Source organism: Ascaphus truei, chromosome 6 (genome assembly GCF_040206685.1).
Source record: "Ascaphus truei isolate aAscTru1 chromosome 6, aAscTru1.hap1, whole genome shotgun sequence".
NCBI classification, from domain to species: Eukaryota; Metazoa; Chordata; class Amphibia; order Anura; family Ascaphidae; genus Ascaphus; species Ascaphus truei.
The window spans coordinates 129,445,124-129,466,879 of NC_134488.1; the positions used below are offsets into that span (position 1 = coordinate 129,445,124).

The 21,756-nt window shown below is 54.2% G+C and overlaps 1 protein-coding gene across 1 annotated transcript in view; it reads left to right on the forward strand.

Moving 5' to 3' along the window:
- The first annotated feature begins 664 nt into the window (after positions 1-664).
- LOC142497898 (free fatty acid receptor 2-like) overlaps positions 665-21,756 on the forward strand; it is a 72,260-nt gene continuing 51,168 nt past the window's right edge. The window contains exon 1 of the mRNA XM_075606309.1: positions 665-829. The gene's annotated coding sequence lies outside the window, so the exon portion shown is untranslated. The remainder of the gene's footprint in view (positions 830-21,756) is intronic.

Below are 21,756 nucleotides of genomic sequence, written 5' to 3' on the forward strand. Positions count from 1 at the left end.
TACAAACAGAGGACACTATCAGTTTTTATGATTATGACGTCTTTATTTCCTTTGTTTTTGAAGCTGGAAACCCCAGCAATAAGTGCTGTGTATTCTGCATACGCAGCTTGGGCTTAATGATAAATAATTAAATGTGTTACCCCAATTTCTCACAAAGTTACATATATCTGTGATTTTTTTGCCCCTGAACAAAAAATCCGTCAATTTTGCCTGACGATTTCTTTTTCAGAAAACGCTAACGTTGTTCTCTCTGAATCGTATATCACTAGTAACCGCAACTAATATAGTCTAATAGTCTAATACAGGGAGGGGAATCCAGTCCTCAAGGGTCACCGACAGGTCAGGTTTTCAGGATATCCTTGCTTCAGCACAAGTGGTGCAGTTCAAGACTGAGCCACTGATTGTGCCACCAGTGCTGAAGCAGGGATATCCTGAAACCCTGACCCGTTGGTGGTCCTGGTGACCTAGTCGGTCAGCAAAGGTTAAAAGCAGGGGTGCAATATACGCAGTTCATGTCTCGCCGGTGTCCGGCAGCGATCCAAGCCACCCCAGCCACAAAGGGGTTAAGTGAGTGCTGCAGCTCTGCCTCCCATCACATTGCGCAATCCTTTATTTCACTGATCAGGCAGCTGGAGAGACAGAGGCACCTCTGCTGGGGACCAGGGAACTCATCGCCACACAGCTGGGCGTGCGGGGACAGAGAGGATGGTGCTGCCATGACTGTATACAGAGAGAGTGCAGTATATAAAGGGGATGGGACTTTGAGAGGGACTGTGGCAGATCTAATTAAATAAGGGAGTGTGGAAAAGCAACTTGTGCCATTGGGAAGGTAAGTCACACATTGCTTATATGTTGTTTGTATATTGCTGTTTGTTGGACTTCTTGCTTCACATACATTGCATTGTAATAAGTTGATGCAGGACAAGAGCAGGGGTTTATACAGAGAGAACCCCTGTATACCGCACTTACGGATCCACTGACCCCCCAGGGTACAGATCCAGCTGCACAAAGGACGGTCACAGTGCCGGCTTCCCCCCTGTCCCTATCTCGTGGGAATTCTCTTCCTAGACAAGAGATCGCTTCATGGGGGCTGGAATTAGGGGTGCGGGGTGCTGCAGCCCCCCTGGGTATAAACATTGTTACATTATAATGTACTATGTATGTTACTGATTTCGTATGTACAGCACCCTCACCCCAAAATAGTCCCGCGCCTCTGTATACTTTTGCTTCCCGGTAAAGTTTGCCTTTTTCTTAGACTGTTGAATATAATGATGTTAACGATTATATTTCCTTTTAATCCTTTCTTGAGATCCAGGCATCTGTGGCACTGAAATGGTTAAGTAATGCTAGCAGAATGTGCCGCACAGTACATGGCGCCATTAATAAGCGTAATGAATCCGTCCCGCTTGCTGCTTAACACACAACTTTAATCGCTGAGCCACAGGGAGCTAAGGATCCATATTTACTAAACAGTGCTATGACGGGAGACACACGGGGGCCCATTTGCGTTTTATGGCTCAGCACTGCTTGGTAAACATGGGCCAACATGTCTTTTCTCAAAGTGACCAGCACTAAGAACTGAACTAGTGTCTCCCACTCCGACACCAGCACCTTCCTATCTACACCCCCCCCCCCCCCATCGGGGTGCAGGGTCTCGCACTCCGATACCAGCGCCTTCCTATCTACTCCCCGTATCGGGGTGCAGGGCCTCCCACTCCGATACCAGCGCCTTCCTATCTACACCCCGCATCGGGGTGCAGGGTCTCCCACTCCGATACCAGCGCCTTCCTATCTACTCCCCGCATCGGGGTGCAGGATCTCCCACTCCGATACCAGCGCCTTCCTATCTACTCCCCGCATCGGGGTGCAGGGTCTCGCACTCCGATACCAGCACCTTCCTATCTACTCCCCGTATCGGGGTGCAGGGTCTCCCACTCCGATACCAGCATCTTCCTATCTACTCCCCGCATCGGGGTGCAGGGTCTCCCACTCCGATACCAGCGCCTTCCTATCTACTCCCCGCATCGGGGTGCAGGGTCTCGCACTCCGATACCAGCGCCTTCCTATCTACTCCCCGCATCGGGGTGCAGGGTCTCCCACTCCGATACCAGCGCCTTCCTATCTACTCCCCGCATCGGGGTGCAGGGTCTCCCACTCCGATACCAGCGCCTTCCTATCTACTCCCCGTATCGGGGTGCAGGGTCTCCCACTCCGATACCAGCGCCTTCCTATCTACTCCCCGTATCGGGGTGCAGGGTCTCGCACTCCGATACCAGCGCCTTCCTATCTACTCCCCATATCGGGGTGCAGGGTCTCCCACTCCGATACCAGCACCTTCCTATCTACTCCCCGTATCGGGGTGCAGGGTCTCCCACTCCGATACCAGCGCCTTCCTATCTACTCCCCGCATCGGGGTGCAGGGTCTCGCACTCCGATACCAGCACCTTCCTATCTACTTCCTGCATCGGGGTGCAGGGTCTCCCACTCCGATACCAGCGCCTTCCTATCTACTCCTCGCATCGGGGTGCAGGGTCTCCCACTCCGATACCAGCGCCTTCCTATCTACTTCCCCATCGGGGTGCAGGGTCTCCCACTCCGATACCAGCGCCTTCCTATCTACTCCCCGCATCGGGGTGCAGGGTCTCCCACTCCGATACCAGCGCCTTCCTATCTACTCCTCGCATCGGGGTGCAGGGTCTCCCACTCCGATACCAGCGCCTTCCTATCTACTCCCCGCATCGGGGTGCAGGGTCTCGCACTCCGATACCAGCGCCTTCCTATCTACTCCCCGCATCGGGGTGCAGGGTCTCCCACTCCGATACCAGCGCCTTCCTATCTACTCCCCGCATCGGGGTGCAGGGTCTCCCACTCCGATACCAGCGCCTTCCTATCTACTCCCCGCATCGGGGTGCAGGGTCTCCCACTCCTATACCAGCGCCTTCCTATCTACTCCCCGCATCGGGGTGCAGGGTCTCGCACTCCGATACCAGCACCTTCCTATCTACACCCCGCATCGGGGTGCAGGGTCTCCCACTCCGATACCAGCGCCTTCCTATCTACTCCCTGCATCGGGGTGCAGGGTCTCCCACTCCGATACCAGCGCCTTCCTATCTACTCCCTGCATCGGGGTGCGGGGTCTCCCACTCCGATACCAGCGCCTTCCTATCTACTCCCCGCATCGGGGTGCAGGGTCTCCCACTCCGATACCAGCGCCTTCCTATCTACTCCCCGCATCGGGGTGCAGGGTCTCCCACTCCTATACCAGCGCCTTCCTATCTACTCCCCGCATCGGGGTGCAGGGTCTCGCACTCCGATACCAGCACCTTCCTATCTACACCCCGCATCGGGGTGCAGGGTCTCCCACTCCGATACCAGCGCCTTCCTATCTACTCCCTGCATCGGGGTGCAGGGTCTCCCACTCCGATACCAGCGCCTTCCTATCTACTCCCTGCATCGGGGTGCGGGGTCTCCCACTCCGATACCAGCGCCTTCCTATCTACTCCCCGCATCGGGGTGCAGGGTCTCCCACTCCGATACCAGCGCCTTCCTATCTACTCCCCGCATCGGGGTGCAGGGTCTCGCACTCCGATACCAGCGCCTTCCTATCTACGCCCCGTATCGGGGTGCAGGGTCTCCCACTCCGATACCAGCGCCTTCCTATCTACTCCCCGCATCGGGGTGCAGGGTCTCCCACTCCGATACCAGCGCCTTCCTATCTACTCCCCGCATCGGGGTGCAGGGTCTCGCACTCCGATACCAGCGCATTCCTATCTACTCCCCGCATCGGGGTGCAGGGTCTCCCACTCCGATACCAGCGCCTTCCCATCTACTCCCCGCATCGGGGTGCAGGGTCTCCCACTCCGATACCAGCGCCTTCCTATCTACTCCCCGCATCGGGGTGCAGGGTCTCCCACTCCGATACCAGCGCCTTCCTATCTACTCCCCGCATCGGGGTGCAGGGTCTCCCACTCCGATACCAGCGCCTTCCTATCTACTCCCCGCATCGGGGTGCAGGGTCTCCCATTCCGATACCAGCGCCTTCCTATCTACTCCCCGCATCGGGGTGCAGGGTCTCCCACTCCGATACCAGCGCCTTCCTATCTACTCCCCGCGTCGGGGTGCAGGGTCTCCCACTCCAATACCAGCGCCTTCCTATCTACTCCCCCATTGGGGTGCAGTGTCTCCCACTCCGATACCAGCCCCTTCCTATCTTCTACTCCCCCCCCCCCCATCGGGGTGCAGGGTCTCCCACTCCGATACCAGCGCCTTCCTATCTACTCCCCGCATCGGGGTGCAGGGTCTCCCACTCCGATACCAGCGCCTTCCTATCTACTCCCCCATCGGGGTGCAGGGTCTCCCACTCCGATACCAGCGTCTTCCTATCTACTCCCCGCATCGGGGTGCGGGGTCTCCCACTCCGATACCAGCGCCTTCCTATCTACTCCCCGCATCGGGGTGCAGGGTCTCCCACTCCGATACCAGCGCCTTCCTATCTACTCCCCGCATCGGGGTGCAGGGTCTCCCACTCCGATACCAGCGCCTTCCAATCTACTCCCCGCATCGGGGTGCAGGGTCTCCCACTCCGATACCAGCACCTTCCTATCTACTCCCCGCATCGGGGTGCAGGGTCTCCCACTCCGATACCAGCGCCTTCCTATCTACTCCCCGCATCGGGGTGCAGGGTCTCCCACTCCTATACCAGCGCCTTCCTATCTACTCCCCGCATCGGGGTGCAGGGTCTCCCACTCCGATACCAGCGCCTTCCTATCTACTCCCCGCATCGGGGTGCAGGGTCTCCCACTCCGATACCAGCGCCTTCCTATCTACTCCTCGAATCGGGGTGCAGGGTCTCCCACTCCGATACCAGCGCCTTCCTATCTACTCCTCGCATCGGGGTGCAGGGTCTCCCACTCCGATACCAGCACCTTCCTATCTACTCCCCGCATCGGGGTGCAGGGTCTCCCACTCCGATACCAGCACCTTCCTATCTACTCCCCGCATCAGGGTGCAGGGTCTCCCACTCCGATACCAGCGCCTTCCAATCTACTCCTCGAATCGGGGTGCAGGGTCTCCCACTCCGATACCAGCGCCTTCCTATCTACTCCCCGCATCGGGGTGCAGGGTCTCCCACTCCTATACCAGCGCCTTCCTATCTACTCCCCGCATCGGGGTGCAGGGTCTCCCACTCCTATACCAGCGCCTTCCTATCTACTCCCCGCATCGGGGTGCAGGGTCTCCCACTCCGATACCAGCGCCTTCCTATCTACTCCCCGCATCGGGGTGCAGGGTCTCCCACTCCGATACCAGCGCCTTCCTATCTACTCCCCGCATCGGGGTGCAGGGTCTCCCACTCCGATACCAGCGCCTTCCTATCTACTCCTCGAATCGGGGTGCAGGGTCTCCCACTCCGATACCAGCACCTTCCTATCTACTCCCCGTATCGGGGTGCAGGGTCTCCCACTCCGATACCAGCATCTTCCTATCTACTCCCCGCATCGGGGTGCAGGGTCTCCCACTCCGATACCAGCGCCTTCCTATCTACTCCTCGCATCGGGGTGCAGGGTCTCCCACTCCGATACCAGCACCTTCCTATCTACTCCCCGCATCGGGGTGCAGGGTCTCCCACTCCGATACCAGCGCCTTCCTATCTACTCCCCGAATCGGGGTGCAGGGTCTCCCACTCCGATACCAGCGCCTTCCTATCTACTCCCCGCATCGGGGTGCAGGGTCTCCCACTCCGATACCAGCGCCTTCCTATCTACTCCCCGCATCGGGGTGCAGGGTCTCCCACTCCGATACCAGCGCCTTCCTATCTACTCCCCGCGTCGGGGTGCAGGGTCTCCCACTCCAATACCAGCGCCTTCCTATCTACTCCCCCATTGGGGTGCAGTGTCTCCCACTCCGATACCAGCCCCTTCCTATCTTCTACTCCCCCCCCCCCCCCATCGGGGTGCAGGGTCTCCCACTCCGATACCAGCGCCTTCCTATCTACTCCCCGCATCGGGGTGCAGGGTCTCCCACTCCGATACCAGCGCCTTCCTATCTACTCCCCCATCGGGGTGCAGGGTCTCCCACTCCGATACCAGCGCCTTCCTATCTACTCCCCGCATCGGGGTGCGGGGTCTCCCACTCCGATACCAGCGCCTTCCTATCTACTCCCCGTATCGGGGTGCAGGGTCTCCCACTCCGATACCAGCGCCTTCCAATCTACTCCCCGCATCGGGGTGCAGGGTCTCCCACTCCGATACCAGCACCTTCCTATCTACTCCCCGCATCGGGGTGCAGGGTCTCCCACTCCGATACCAGCGCCTTCCCATCTACTCCCCGCATCGGGGTGCAGGGTCTCCCACTCCGATACCAGCGCCTTCCTATCTACTCCCCGTATCGGGGTGCAGGGTCTCCCACTCCGATACCAGCGCCTTCCTATCTACTCCGCGCATCGGGGTGCAGGGTCTCCCACTCCGATACCAGCGCCTCCCTATCTACTCCCTGCATCGGGGTGCAGGGTCTCCCACTCCGATACCAGCGCCTTCCTATCTACTCCCCGCATCGGGGTGCAGGGTCTCCCACTCCGATACCAGCGCCTTCCTATCTACTCCCCGCATCGGGGTGCAGGGTCTCCCACTCCGATACCAGCGCCTCCCTATCTACTCCCCGCATCGGGGTGCAGGGTCTCCCACTCCGATACCAGCACCTTCCTATCTACTCCCCGCATCGGGGTGCAGGGTCTCCCACTCCGATACCAGCGCCTTCCTATCTACTCCCCGTATCAGGGTGCAGGGTCTCCCACTCCGATACCAGCGCCTTCCTATCTACTCCCCCATCGGGGTGCAGGGTCTCCCACTCCGATACCAGCACCTTCCTATCTACTCCCCGCGTCGGGGTGCAGGGTCTCCCACTCCGATACCAGCGCCTCCCTATCTACTCCCCGTATCGGGGTGCAGGGTCTCCCACTCCGATACCAGCACCTTCCTATCTACTCCCCGCATCGGGGTGCAGGGTCTCCCACTCCGATACCAGCGCCTTCCTATCTACTCCGCGCATCGGGGTGCAGGGTCTCCCACTCCGATACCAGCGCCTTCCTATCTATTCCCCGTATCGGGGTGCAGGGTCTCCCACTCCGATACCAGCGCCTTCCTATCTACTCCCCGCATCGGGGTGCAGGGTCTCCCACTCCGATACCAGCACCTTCCTATCTACTCCCCGCATCGGGGTGCAGGGTCTCCCACTCCGATACCAGCGCCTTCCTATCTATTCCCCGTATCGGGGTGCAGGGTCTCCCACTCCGATACCAGCGCCTTCCTATCTACTCCCCGCATCGGGGTGCAGGGTCTCCCACTCCGATACCAGCGCCTCCCTATCTACTCCCCGCATCGGGGTGCAGGGTCTCCCACTCCGATACCAGCACCTTCCTATCTACTCCCCGCATCGGGGTGCAGGGTCTCCCACTCCGATACCAGCACCTTCCTATCTACTCCCCGCATCGGGGTGCAGGGTCTCCCACTCCGATACCAGCGCCTTCCTATCTACTCCCCGCATCGGGGTGCAGGGTCTCCCACTCCAATACCAGCGCCTTCCTATCTACTCTCTGCATCGGGGTGCAGGGTCTCCCACTCCGATACCAGCGCCTTCCTATCTACTCCCCGCATCGGGGTGCAGGGTCTCCCACTCCGATACCAGCGCCTTCCTATCTACTCCCCGCATCGGGGTGCAGGGTCTCCCACTCCGATACCAGCGCCTTCCTATCTACTCCCCGCATCGGGGTGCAGGGTCTCCCACTCCGATACCAGCGCCTTCCTATCTACTCCCCGCATCGGGGTGCAGGGTCTCCCACTCCGATACCAGCGCCTCCCTATCTACTCCTCGCATCGGGGTGCAGGGTCTCCCACTCCAATACCAGCACCTTCCTATCTACTCCCCGTATCGGGGTGCAGGGTCTCGCACTCCAATACCAGCGCCTCCCTATCTACTCCCCGCATCGGGGTGCAGGGTCTCCCACTCCGATACCAGCGCCTTCCTATCTACTCCCCGTAACGGGGTGCAGGGTCTCCCACTCCAATACCAGCGCCTTCCCATCTACTCCCCGCATCGGGGTGCAGGGTCTCCCACTCCGATACCAGCGCCTTCCTATCTACTCCCCGCATCGGGGTGCAGGGTCTCCCACTCCGATACCAGCACCTTCCTATCTACTCCCAGTATCGGGGTGCAGGGTCTCCCACTCCGATACCAGCGCCTTCCTATCTACTCCCCCCATCGGGGTGCAGGGTCTCGCACTCCGATACCAGCGCCTTCCTATCTACTCCCAGTATCGGGGTGCAGGGTCTCCCACTCCGATACCAGCGCCTTCCTATCTACTCCCCGCATCGGGGTGCAGGGTCTCCCACTCCGATACCAGCGCCTTCCTATCTACTCCCCGCATCGGGGTGCAGGGTCTCCCACTCCGATACCAGCGCCTTCCTATCTACTCCCCGCATCGGGGTGCAGGGTCTCCCACTCCGATACCAGCGCCTTCCTATCTACTCCCCCATCGGGGTGCAGGGTCTCCCATTCCGATACCAGCGCCTTCCTATCTACTCCCCGCATCGGGGTGCAGGGTCTCGCACTCCGATACCAGCGCCTTCCTATCTACTCCCCGCATCGGGGTGCAGGGTCTCGCACTCCGATACCAGCGCCTTCCTATCTACTCCCCGCATCGGGGTGCAGGGTCTCCCACTCCGATACCAGCACCTTCCTATCTACTCCCCGCATCGGGGTGCAGGGTCTCCCACTCCGATACCAGCGCCTTCCTATCGACTCCCCGCATCGGGGTACAGGGTCTCCCACTCCGATACCAGCGCCTTCCACTCCGATACCAGCGCCTTCCTATCTACTCCCCGTATCGGGGTACAGGGTCTCCCACTCCGATACCAGCGCCTTCCTATCTACTCCCCGCATCGGGGTACAGGGTCTCCCACTCCGATACCAGCGCCTTCCACTCCGATACCAGCGCCTTCCTATCTACTCCCCGTATCGGGGTACAGGGTCTCCCACTCCGATACCAGCGCCTTCCTATCTACTCCCCGTATCGGGGTGCAGGATCTCCCACTCCGATACCAGCGCCTTCCTATCTACTCCCCCATAGGGGTGCAGGGTCTCCCACTCCGATACCAGTGCCTTCCTATCTACTCCCCGTATCGGGGTGCAGGGTCTCCCACTCCGATACCAGCGCCTTTCTATCTACTCCCCGCATCGGGGTGCAGGGTCTCCCACTCCGATACCAGCGCCTTCCTATCTACTCCCCCATCGGGGTGCAGGGTCTCCCACTCCGATACCAGCGCCTTCCTATCTACTCCCCGCATTGGGGTGCAGGGTCTCCCACTCCGATACCAGCGCCTTCCTATCTACTCCTCGCATCGGGGTGCAGCGTCTCCCACTCCGATACCAGCGCCTTCCTATCTACTCCCCCCATCGGGGTGCAGGGTCTCCCACTCCGATACCAGCGCCTTCCTATCTACTCCCCGCATCGGGGTGCCGTGTCTCCCACTCCGATACCAGCGCCTTCCTATCTACTCCCCTATCGGGGTGCAAGGTCTCCCACTCTTATACCAGCGCCTTCCTATCTACTCCCCGCATCGGGGTGCAGGGTCTCCCACTCCGATACCAGCGCCTTCCTATCTACTCCCCCATCGGGGTGCAGGGTCTCCCACTCCGATACCAGCGCCTTCCTATCTACTCCCCGCATTGGGGTGCAGGGTCTCCCACTCCGATACCAGCGCCTTCCTATCTACTCCCCCATCGGGGTGCAGGGTCTCCCACTCCAATACCAGCGCCTTCCTATCTACTCCCCGTATCGGGGTGCAGGGTCTCGCACTCCGATACCAGCGCCTTCCTATCTACTCCCCGCATCGGGGTGCAGGGTCTCCCACTCCGATACCAGCGCCTTCCTATCTACTCCCCGCATCGGGGTGCAGGGTCTCCCACTCCGATACCAGCGCCTTCCTATCTACTCCCCCATCGGGGTGCAGGGTCTCCCACTCCGATACCAGCGCCTTCCTATCTACTCCCCGCATCGGGGTGCCGGGTCCCCCACTCCGATACCAGCGCCTTCCTATCTACTCCCCGCATCGGGGTGCAGGGTCTCCCACTCCGATACCAGCGCCTTCCTCTCTACTCCCCCATCGGGGTGCAGGGTCTCCCACTCCGATACCAGCACCTTCCTATCTACCCCCCATCGGGGTGCAGGGTCTCCCACTCCGATACCAGCGCCTTCCTATCTACTTCCCCATCGGGGTGCAGGGTCTCGCACTCCGATACCAGCGCCTTCCTATCTACTTCCTGCATCGGGGTGCAGGGTCTCCCACTCTGATACCAGCACCTTCCTATCTACTCCCTGCATCGGGGTGCAGGGTCTCCCACTCCGATACCAGCGCCTTCCTATCTACTCCCCGCATCGGGGTGCAGGGTCTCGCACTCCGATACCAGCGCCTTCCTATCTACTCCCCGCATCGGGGTGCAGGGTCTCGCACTCCGATACCAGCGCCTTCCTATCTACTTCCTGCATCGGGGTGCAGGGTCTCCCACTCTGATACCAGCACCTTCCTATCTACTCCCTGCATCGGGGTGCAGGGTCTCCCACTCCGATACCAGCGCCTTCCTATCTACTCCCCGCATCGGGGTGCAGGGTCTCGCACTCCGATACCAGCGCCTTCCTATCTACTCCCCGCATCGGGGTGCAGGGTCTCGCACTCCGATACCAGCGCCTTCCTATCTACTCCCCCATCGGGGTGCAGGGTCTCTCACTCCGATACCAGCGCCTTCCTATCTACTCCCCGTATCGGGGTGCAGGGTCTCCCACTCCGATACCAGCGCCTTCCTATCTACTCCCCGCATTGGGGTGCAGGGTCTCGCACTCCGATACCAGCGCCTTCCTATCTACTCCCCCATCGGGGTGCAGGGTCTCTCACTCCGATACCAGCGCCTTCCTATCTACTCCCCCGGTGTGCAGGGGGCACCTCTGGTTTTGACCAATGTTCACTAAGTCGTGCTATTCCATATAACCCCAGCGGGCCCATTCAACGAAATGTGTCTTCTGATTCTGGAAGCCGCCCTGTGGCATTGCACAGTTTAGTAGATACGGCCCTAGATTATAGGATTGGAATATATCTGCGGGGGCCCACTCTCAAGGTTTGCAGGTTCTGTACTGTACAAGTGAGAGAGTGTGGCCTCTGTGCCAGGCGCTTTCCTCTGCTTCCTAAGGAAGGCACTCTCCCCGCCCTCTCCCGGCCCTCTCCCGGCACTCTCCCCGCCCTCTCCCCAACCTCTCCCCGCACTCTGCCGGCACTCTCCCCGCACTAAATATACCATGCTTTCCAACGCATATTACATTGATATTGCCTCCCAGTGAGCGTATAGCTCAATATACAGTGCTGGAGGCACAGGAGATTTACACGCTTCAAAGCCTCACAGGTGATTAGTGAAGCCTCACCTTCCTCCCCATACACAAACAAGGTATCGCTACTCCGTGCATGTCTCCCTATAAAGGGTTAACACAAGCTGGAAGTCAGCGGTGCTCAACTCAGTTCTCAATACCACCCAACAGGTCAGGTTTGAAGGATATCCCCCTTACTTTTACCAGTAAGTATCTCAGGGGGGGTCCCAGGAGCTAACAAATAAAGTGAGTCAGCTCCGGAGACCCCCTGAGAAAAAATGTGCCCATCTCTACACGTAACTGCCCCATAACCAAACCTCACGTGACTTGAAAATGGTGACACATCCAATTGATGCGTCCAGCATTAACCAATCATAATGCGCGTTTGGGACCCTTTCTATATGGTAATTCTTTGGGTTTGTTTGCTTACCCAGTGTCATCATAAACCTACAGGAACGGATGTGAGACACATGGGACCATTCTTAGGTGCTTTGTGTATTTCTGGACTTGTAGGTTAACCTTCCATTTTCAAACACTTTGGGCTAGTTCAGGGGTAGGCAACTCCAGTCCTCAAGGGCCACCAACAGGTCAGGTTTTCAGGATATCCCTGCTTCAGCAGAAGTGGCTCAGTCAAGTTTTAAGTATGTCCCTGTTTAAGCACAGGTGGCTGAATCAGTTATTTCTTCAGCACAGTTGTCTTAATCAGTCCCTGCTTCAGCACAGGTGGCTAATCAGTGGCTCAGTCATAATGCTCAGTCAGGTTTGAAGTATGTCCCTGCTTCAGCACAGATGGCTGAATCCGTCCCAGCTTCAGCACAGGTGGCTCAATCTGTCCCTGCTTCAGCACAGATGGCTGAATCCGTCCCAGCTTCAGCACAGGTGGCTCAATCTGTCCCTGCTTCAGCACAGGTGGCTTGACTCAACTTCGACTGAGCCTCTGATTGAGCCACCTGTGCTGAAGCTGGAAATCCCTCAAACCTGACCAGTTGGGGGGCTTGAGGACTCGAGTTGAGTGCCGCTGCTCTAGTGGGTGCATGTTTTAACCCCTTAGTTTCAGGTTCCTTGGGGTTTAATCACAGATAGCAATTAGAGAGTGTGGAATGAGCCGCCCCGCCTGCAGCAGAGGGAGCAGGCCGTTAGAATGGACGATGTCCAGGTCTTCGGTACTCAGACATAATAGAAGGGCAGGGCCCTTAAAACATGCGCAGCACATAATCTGAGCGCCACTTCTACACGCGTAGCGTCCGCCCTTTAAGGTTTCTTTTCCGCATCGACTCCCTCCATCAAACTATTAAACGCAGGTCTATCATTAATGCAATTTGGCAAAATGCGGGGGCTGTGCCATTAACCATCTAACTGCTGTCACACCGTGACGCATAACCAAAACCATAGATTGTAAGCTCACCTGGGCAGGGACCGCGTCTATGTGCTGCGTAGCGCGCGCTGTACTGTAATTGGGAGGGGTTTTGAGTCCCATTGGGAGAAAAGCGCCTTGTGAAATAAAAAGCTATTATTATTATTATTATTATTATTATCTACAAATTAGTGATGTAGCAGCCCCTCCGGCAGCAGCAGCAGAAGGGGTTAATCGGAATCCCAACCACATCCAGGAACACTGATAGAGCGTTATTCACATCAATATCATTCTCAGGGCAGACCAGCGAGGGCGTCAGCGTGTGTGTCCTGGAGCAAGAGGAGGGGGGGGGGGAGGGGGACCAGGGTGAGAATAAGGTTAGGAGAAGGCATTTTCAGAGACACAAAATGACATCAGACTCCAGGGAACAATATGTAATAATAATAATAATATTAATCATAATAATGATAATAATAAAAAGAGGCAGATTGGGTGGGCCAAGGGGTCTTGATAAAGGGTCAATGCCACCAAAGAAAAAAATGAATTAATAGTAATGATATATGTACTGGGGTAAATGTACAGTATTTATTTATTTATTTATTAAATGTTTTAGCAGGAGATAATACATTGACAGTTACCTCTCGTTTTCCAGTATGTCCTGGGCACAGTGTTATGATGACAGATACATGGTTACAAATAGATGGTTACATTTAGTGACCAGGGTATACATTATATACAATACATTGCATGCAGATGTAGCCAGGTCCCCTCTGGTCCTCCGTTCCCCCCCCTCTCCCATTACCTCTGCTGCCATGGGGGGTGTTGCGGGGAGGCGACGGGGTCGCCGGCGGCTCCCTCCGCAGGGCGCCGCCATGTTTTCGGTGCTCGCGCATGCGCGGAGGCTCGCACATGCGCAGAAGAGTTGCGGCGGCAATTACAGGGATTGAGGAATGGCAGATGGGGTGTTCCTTAGTGCAGGGCCTTCCCGAATTTGTGCATGCGCAGATGCGAGCAGGGGCGGCCATTACAACGTTGCGCATGCGCAGTACAGTTAGCGCACACGGCGGCAATAATACAGGGTTCCGCAAGGGACTACAACACCCAGCAGCCACTGAGGCTGGCTAACCACATGATGCCAGGGAGCCAATCGCGCAGCCATATGCTCCTGCTGCAAGGTAGATACAGTTGGCACGCAGTCAGTCGGAGCTGAGTCAAGGTTAGGGGAGGTTGTGTGTGCAGCGATCCAGGACCCACTGCACTAGGCCAGGTATCCCCCTAGGCCACAGCTAGGCCCCGACTCACCTGTGTAGATTGTGGATGCTTCAGGGACAGGCCCTTAGGTAGGGACCCTGCCCCTTTAGCCGTTTGATAGTTCAGGGACACAGCTGCCACGCTGCACCGCTCTGAGAATCGTGGTCTGGGACCAGGAGACCATATCCAGATAAGAGACTGTCTTTACGGTGGGACCGTCCGGCGGGATACCACCCACACAGAGGCGGATTCATCGCGGGATCAGCGGATCCATTCTGTCTTCCTGTCAGCGCGTCCGGGTGTGGATACACCCGGCCGGTATCAGGCACCAACCAGTACACTTCATCTAGTGGGCAGCGCTGTCTCACACATTGGGATTGGGTGTGGGACTCTCAGGACACTGTGTGGGTACACGGTGGTGGGATACAGCCCTGTGAGGTACGTGGGTAGTTGTACCTTTAGTTTGGTAGAGATATAAGATATTAGAGTTATAAAATATTAGAGTGTCAAGATATATGTTGACGAGTAAAGGCCTTTCTATTTTATACTATGTGTGATCATTGTGTTTGGGTCCTGTGAGGGGCTCCTCCCACTACGTTGGGATTTCTCTCAGGTGGAGGCGCTGCACCGAGATTGTAAGTACATCACCCCAGGCTCTCCGTGGCGGAGGCTCAGGCCTCTGAGGGCCAACAGGTTAAAGGTAGCATATATACAGCAACCCCCAGATCTCACTTGGGGGGGGGAACAGGGCTACACACATTTAGAGATAATATATATTATAGGCGTATGTAACAATTACAGACCAGATTAAATATGAGACAGCTTTAGTTTTGAAAGAATTTAGCCTGGTGGCGGTTTTGAGAGTTTTAGGTAAACTTTCACGGTAAGGCACACGGTAAGAGAAGGAGGCGCATGGTAAGAGAAGGAGGCGCATGGTAAGAGAAGGAGGCGCACGGTAAGAGAAGGAGGCGCAAGGTAAGAGAAGGAGGCGCACGGTAAGAGAAGGAGGCGCACGGTAAGAGAAGGAGGTGCACGGTAAGAGAAGGAGGCGCACGGTAAGAGAAGGAGGCGCGTGGTAAGAGAAGGAGGCACACGGTAAGAGAAGGAGGCGCACGGTAAGAGAAGGAGGCGCACGGTAAGAGAAGGAGGCGCACGGTAAGAGAAGGAGGCGCACGGTAAGAGAAGGAGGCGCACGGTAAAAGAAGGAGGCGCACGGTAAGAGAAGGAGGCGCACGGTAAGATAAGGAGGCGCACGGTAAGATAAGGAGGCGCACGGTAAGAGAAGGAGGCGCACGTAAGAGAAGGAGGCGCACGGTAAGAGAAGGAGGCGCACGGTAAGAGAAGGAGGCGCACGGTAAGAGAAGGAGGCGCGCGGTAAGAGAAGGAGGTGCGCGGTAAGAGAAGGAGGCGCACGGTTAGAGAAGGAGGCGCGCGGTAAGAGAAGGAGGCGCGCGGTAAGAGAAGGAGGCACGCGGTAAGAGAAGGAGGCGCACGGTAAGAGAAGGAGGCGCACGGTAAGAGAAGGAGGCGCACGGTAAGAGAAGGAGGCGCACGGTAAGAGAAGGAGGCGCACGGTAAGAGAAGGAGGCGCGCAATAAGAGAAGGAGGCGCGCGGTAAGAGAAGGAGGCGCACGGTTAGAGAAGGAGGCGCATGGTAAGAGAAGGAGGCGCGCGGTAAGAGAAGGAGGCGCACGGTTAGAGAATGAGGCGCACGGTAAGAGAAGGAGGCGCACGGTAATGTGACTGGTTTCTATTATGACCAGAAGTATTTTAGATTGTTTTGAAACAAAATGTTTCGACGATAACCAAATGCTTTGGAGGGTGTATCTAATCTTTACCTAACCACTGCTATGATACTAATGTTTGAGTAACCGTATACCTGTGCCTGCTGGTAAATTGTCAACGTCTATTGTTACTCGCTTCTCTAGTTGGTTATCCTGGGGTAATAATGACGCAGAAGAAAGTGGTTGTCTGATAAGATTTAAAAAATGAACAGCAACTGATAAATCAATACTCGATTTCCACAGCGCACAAAATATTCATTGAATTTTAAACAGAAGTTAATAACGTTGATAGATTTTGAAAGAGTCAGTAACTCAGAGGACAGAAGTGAACCAGGGACAGTTAAGGGAGTTAAATACAACAGATATGCCATCTTTACAACAACAAAAAAAAGGACAGAGACGTGCAAGCTACGTGGGACTGTTCGATTTTTTATTTTCCTTACATATTTGTATTTTGTATTACTCTGCAGCTCAATAACGTTACATTCATCTTCGAAGGGCCCCTGTTTCCTGTGATTCTAATCTTTAAATCCTCCAAACAAGTCGTCTTGTCCAGTGCAAACAATATGGCTGCCGGTCAGCCTCACTCTGGCAGCCAATAGAATGCTGCAACATCAGTGGGACATGACATTGCGTTTTTTTTTATGGTGTGAAGCCAGCGGCCATCTTGTATTTAGTTTTTATCCCCCGCAAACAAAACAGGAGAACAGTTTTCATATTTGCACTATGTTTCCAGGCTGTGGCAGTAAAGGCCAAAGAGGTCCACACCACGGCTATCAATGCAATCATCTTCCGTAGATTCAAGCACGGTTAGCCCATTATGTGCTCTGGCACTCCGGGGGCCCTAGGATGTAGTAGTTATGTTATGAGCCTTTTGCTCGTTTTCTAGGGGAGATGATCTGACCAGATGAGGAACGGGTGAGCAGGCACCTCCGCTACTGTTCTCGTCATCAGTGACATCACAATCATGTCATCGCTTCCAATGGGCGGTCACATGATCCCAATGTGCCACAGATTCTAGCCCTCCAGTGTCACGGACCCTCAGGCACTCAAACATTTAACATTGTTTATTTATTTGCGCCCTGTAAAAGAAATAATGTAACACAGTTTGCTCCCCACCCCAATTGCAGATAGAGTGCATGGGAGGGGAATCTGTATGTATTACCAGGTGTGTGTGTGTGTGTGGTGCTTTTACCTGTCAGGTTCACAAGAGGCCTGAACCTCCGCCAGTGAGAGCCTGGGGTGTATCCTCTGGAACAATCTTACATAACAGCGCCTCCACCTGTGTAGGATTCTAAGGGTAGAATGACCCTGACACAAGACCCACATACAGTAACCAATACACCAAAGGTATATATAAAACAGTTTACTGCATAGCATAACAATATAACATTCACATTAGCAAGGGTGTCACTCTACAATATTAATGGCACAACTACCCAGTCACCTCGCAGGGCTTTGTACCCCACACCTTACTCCCAGGTGTCTCAATAATCCCAAGAATTCCGCAACCCACCCCTTAGGTGTGATCAGTGCCTGTGTGGTACCGGTAATGGTGGTTCACTTGGTGACTGTACGTGCCCGGGGCTCCTGCACCTAGGTACCGCAGAACTGAAGAGGAACCATCAGTATCCATTGCCGAAGCTTCGGCGACGGCGTCCTCCCCCTAGTGGATGGTCTCCCTCTGATGACCTCACCGCTCAGACAGTCTCCGTCTCTGCTACTGCAGAGAATGATTCCCTTCCAAAACTGACCCTTCTTGTCAGAGCACGCAACACTGCAGCTGTGTCCCTGACTAAACTAACTGCTAACAGGGCAAAGTTCTTAACTGCAGGGGCCTTCCCTAGAGCAACCACAATCTTACTGGTGAGTTGGACCTAGCTGGGGCCTAGCGGATAACCTGGCATAGTGTTGGAGAACTTGCTCCATACACACACTACCTCCCCCTACCTTATCCCTGCACCAACTGACTTGCATGGTCTGTGAACAACAATGTATCTTTCTCCAGCAGGAGAATCTTGCAAGCCCTATTGGCTGCTGTGGCATCACCTGAGCTCCAACCCCTGGGGCTGCTGGGAGTTGTAGTTCCCCATGGGCCTGTTTAGCATTGGGACTGCGTGTGCGAACTGTAATGGCCGCCGCCGCTGCTAACTGTGCATGTGCGAACTGGTCCCTGACTATGGTGCGCCTCTTCTCACTCCCTGTAATGGCCGCCGCATTGCATCTGCTCATGCGCGAGCCTAACGCCAAATGCAAGATGGCCACCGTGTCGCTTCTGCACATGCACTAGCCATCGCGCATGCGCGGACACAATAAAGATGGCGACACCCTGTCACTGATGATGCCGGGAGCCCCCAGCTATCCGCTTGCCCCCGCAGCACCCCCTACCTGAACGAAGGTGAGTGAGGGAGAAACGGGAAACCGGGGAGCCAGAGAGGACCTGGCTACATTGTTACATTTTGCTTTTCTCTAGGTGAAATTGTTCACCAATAATTGCCATCCACCTCGTAATTACAAGAAAGCACAATAAAGAAGGGAGGAGCTATAAACATTGACAATGTACCTGTATTTACACGGTGACACACAGTAATACGGTACCAGCCCCCTCTGGGAGCTAAGGGGTTACAGTCTGCTGACACGGATACTTGGACCAAAGTTTTCCTCAATATGACAAAATAAAAGAAAAACTGAAATATAAAGAACAGACCCCATACTAAAACTAGACGTGGTCTCCAAAACCGCAGGCAGGATCTGCTTACAAGGGAAGCCGCTGGTCTGTTTAATGCCGTCTTCTGCTTGTTAAAGGGATCGGGGATTAAATGATCACTTTTTTACTATTTAGCGGGCGGCCTGTTCTTCTTCTGTGTGAGCACAACACCCCGTGCCAGGAAATAAGCAGTAAATTGCTCGGCTTGTCACAATAACTCTTGCACGACTTCATCCACACGCGGCTAGCCAGGTACAAGGTAGGGATGCTCAACTCCAGCCCTCAAGACCCCTCCCCCCCCCACAACAGGTCAACTTTGCAGAATATCCCTGCTTCAGCACAGGGGGCTCAATCAGTCGCCGACGCATTTTCATGACGTGACGCTGTGCCGTCACATAGTGAAGCAATGCCATCACAACACGATACATGACGCCGCGACGCGTGGCAGCTGGAGGAGATGCCTGTGATGAAGAGCAGGAGGAGATGCCGGAGAAGGTAAGAGACTCACCGAACTCGCCTTTGAGGACAACAAGAAGAACTCTGCACACCATACAGGTCGTTACTCTTAGAGTGCGTCATGGACTAAATTCTTAATTTGTCAGTGGAGATCTCGTTCAGCGCTCCAAAAATGTGATCACTACATCTACCAATAACGTGGTTGAGTACCAGAAGACCGGTAGCATTCAAATAGTTAATATAGATGTTTCTGCTTAATTTTTGCAAAAGTTGGTGACAACGCCAGTGTGGCACATCCGACTTTGTGCATTGGGGGTTTGTTGGCCATGTTTGGAGAGATCTTTCATAGGACTTGGATTACAAATGTCTAAAATCACAGAGAAGATGTTCTGTGACTCGTTGCATTTTCTTGATATAGTGTTATACCATTTGCTGCCAGGGACCTGAAGTACATTCCCTCCGGCAGCCCATGGACTGAATGTGTTTTTCTTAATTTAGATATATATATAATACAATTGCTTTATGGCGATGTCAATCATTAAGTCACACTCCTGCTTCGCCTGCGGTTATCAGGCTGTGACAATAACAGCTAATCCTATTTCCCTCCTGCTCAAATGTTTCAATTATTTTTAGTGCTGTCAGTTCAAATATTGCAACCTGTACAGTAGGTGAAAGGTAAACTAGCAAGGATGGAAAGAGACAGGTGGTCAACGTATGTGACATAGAGAAAGGAGACAGGTGACATCATGTATAGATCATACAGGAAGGAGGTATATAGGGCCACTGTATAGCTCATACAGAAAGGAGGTAGATGGGACCACTGTATACTGTATATCATACAGGAAAGAGTTAGATGGGACCACTGTATATATCATACAGGAAGGAGATAGATGGGACCACTGTATATATCATACAGGAAGGAGATAGATGGGACCACTGTATATATCATACAGGAAGGAGATATATAGGACCACAGTATATATCATACAGGAAGGAGATAGATGGGACCACTGTATATATCATACAGGAAGGAGATAGATGGAACACTGTATATATCATACAGGAAGGAGATATATAGGACCACAGTATATATCATACAGGAAGGAGATAGATGGGACCACTGTATATATCATACAGGAAGGAGATAGATGGGACCACTGTATATATCATACAGGAAGGAGATATATAGGACCACAGTATATATCATACAGGAAGGAGATAGATGAGACCACTGTATATATCTTACAGGAAGGAGATTGATGGGACCACTGTATAGATCAGCAGTGCGCAAACTCCCCATGCCTGTGACCTCCCCCCCCCCCCCCACCCACCTGCTCTACTCCTCCATCGCGCCCCCCTCCCCTCTAATACTGCGTCAAATGACGCTGAGGGGTCATGTCACGTCACGTGACCCACGACATCATTTGACTTCACGTCTCTATGGCAACGGGTGACATTTGACACCGCGTTGTGATAGAGATGCATGACTGCAGCCAAGTAAGTAAGTTTACAGAGGCCTTGTGCTCTCAGCGCGGGCCCTCTGTAAACGCCGCGCCCCCCCAGAAAAGTCTCACACCCCCCAGTTTTCACATAATAGATCATACAGGAAGGAGGAAGATAGGACCAGTGTATATATTATATAGAAAGAGTTAGATAAGACCACTGTATATCCTACAGGAAGGAGGTAGATAAGACCACTGTATATATCATACAGGAATGAGGTAGATAAGACCACTGTATATATTATACAGAAGGATAAGACCACTGTATATCATACAGGAAGGAGGTAGATAAGACCACTGTATATATTATACAGAAGGATAAGACCACTGTATATCATACAGGAAGGAGGTAGATAAGACCACTGTATATATCATACAGGAATGAGGTAGATAAGACCACTGTATATATTATACAGGAGGATAAGACCACTGTATATCATACAGGAAGGAGGTAGATGGGACCACTATATATCATACAGGAAGGAGGTAGAAGGGACCACTGTATATATCATACAAGAAGGAGATACTGTAGATGGGACCACTGTATATCATACAGGAAGGAGGTAGATAAGACCACTGTATATATCATACAGGAAGGAGGTAGATGGGACCACTGTATATATCATACAGGAAGGAGGTAGAAGGGACCACTGTATATATCATACAGGAAGGAGGTAGATGGGACCACTGTATATATCATACAGGAAGGAGGTAGATGGGACCACTGTATATATCATACAGGAAGGAGGTAGATGGGACCACTGTATATATCATACAGGAAGGAGGTAGATGGGACCACTGTATATATCATACAGGAAGGAGGTCTGTATTGGAGGCATCTCTCACAGACAGGCGATTTCACAGCAATTTACTTGAGAACATCGATATGACAAACAGCTCTCAGACCATTGATTGGTTTGGGAAAAGTTACTTTTCCTGTCACACGAAGGCTCTGGAAAGGAATAGCAGACATCTGGGTGGTAAAACTGGGGGACCCCTGTATAAGAAATGAATATAAAATGCTCATTTTCAACAGTTTACGTTGGCAGGAGAGGTGGTTACTCACTCACAGTACTTGCAAACCCCAATGTTAGGCTAAATGTATCTGCTTTAAAGGCAAGGTGGCTGCTATCCACAAGGAGATTCCTTCTGTACTTCTGTCTTAGGCTTGTTATATAGTAATTGCGGGAATGCGTGCACATGGCGCACACTTTTTGTATGTATAGAGTCCATGCTGCCGGGAGCGACATGCTTGGAAGGTAGTGTGTGTGTGTGTGTGTGTGTGTGTGTGTGTG